This window comes from Orycteropus afer, unplaced genomic scaffold, assembly GCF_000298275.1.
Source record: "Orycteropus afer afer isolate SDZICR_OR568_19922 unplaced genomic scaffold, OryAfe1.0 scaffold00083, whole genome shotgun sequence".
Taxonomy (NCBI): domain Eukaryota; kingdom Metazoa; phylum Chordata; class Mammalia; order Tubulidentata; family Orycteropodidae; genus Orycteropus; species Orycteropus afer.
Window position 1 is genome coordinate 5,714,058 of NW_006921670.1, and position 1,617 is coordinate 5,715,674.

Genomic DNA, 1,617 nt, shown 5'->3' on the forward strand with positions numbered 1-1,617 from the left:
TGTGGTTTGGTAACATCAGGACTGTGCCTTTTTACTTGTCAACCTTAGGCTTGTCAGTCTCAGCAGCCAGCAGCTGTCTGAGTGAAGAAACGCCTCTAGCTCCAGTGGGCCCAGGACCAGGAGGCAGAGCTGGAAGCCAAGGTTGAGGGGTTTCACCCAACCACCAGAGCTTGGCACTTTGAACTGGGACTTAAAGCCTCCAAACTGTAAAACAATAAACTCCTGTTTGTTAAGGCCATCCCATTTGTAGTATATTCCTGTCAGAGTGGCACTAGGTAATGAGAACAATCATTTTCTATACTCTTCAGCTTTCTCATTGAAAACATGGGTGGCCTTTATGTACAGCAGCATACTTGGACATGAAACTGATTTCCTTTGGTTGGGGAAATGAGATTCCACTCAACTTGTGCAGATGTTGCTGGCCGTAGTTAGAATGGCACTTGTGGAACTCCTTTGTGATTTTTGGTCCCTGGGCCAGGTATATTGTCCTCTGAGTCCCAGACTAGCCAAGGCACCTGAGCACCAGGATCATAGCACAGTGAGCATCCTATAGCAGTGTCTCGGGGACTATTGACTGCACTCAGGATGGGCAGAGCAGGTGCTTGCACACGGCGTGGGGATTTCATTCATTCCTAGCCAGGCCCCACATACACCCAGATTTCCTCCAGGTCTGAGAACACTGAATAGCTTAATTTAAAAAACATTCTTCAAGTGTTACCTCTGGAGTTATTTCCCTCCGAGTTAAAGTTGAAGAGAGACAGTTGGATCTGTACCAATCCCGTGTAAGTCTCTGGGTAGCCTTGGCTGCATGTTTCTATGTATTTGTTTCAGGAATGGCTGTTTCTCCTCCACAGTCCAATACCTGGGGTGGTGTCCTTTACTTGAATCACAGCTGGAAGTGCCGGAGTGGGGCCTCTCCGCTTCTGGACTCACAGCATCCAGGCTCGGGAGGTGCTTCTGATGATTACATAAAGTGCTCTGTGTGTCTTCTTTCAAAACGTTACTTTCTCATGAATGTGAGGGCGTGCAAGTGCCCCTCCCATCCCGGGCCTGTGGCAGGAGTCACAAACAGAACACAAGCCAGCCATGACCTCACATCTCTGGGTTCAGATAACTGCTCCCAGTAAAACAGTGGCATTTCAGTTAAACCTTACCTGCCATCCCTCAGCTAGTATATGATGGGACGTAAGCTGTTTGTGTGTGTGTTAGAAGTGAAGCAAGAGCCTGCGGATGGTGGCGGCATTAAGGACCCTGTGTGAATGGAGCTTTTAAGGGATTTTTTTTTTTTTTTTAAATTTTTAATTTCCTGAGGTGGGATCGAAAGCCTGAGGCTTAAGCTGAGAGGGCATTGGCCGGGCAAATAGACCGGAACCCACGGTGGTCAGTGCTCCCAGATAATGAGAAGGTAGGTGTGTCTTTGGACCCTGACATCAGCATAGAATTCCATTGTCACAAACAACTAACTGGCTTCTCCTGTTAATTATTCCTCTTTTTTTTTTTTTATCGTAATTTGGGTGAAAGATTACACAACAAATTTGTTTTCCAGTCAACAGTTGATACACATTTTGCTTTAGGACATTGATTGCAAGCCCCATAACGTAGCAGCTCTCTTCCCAC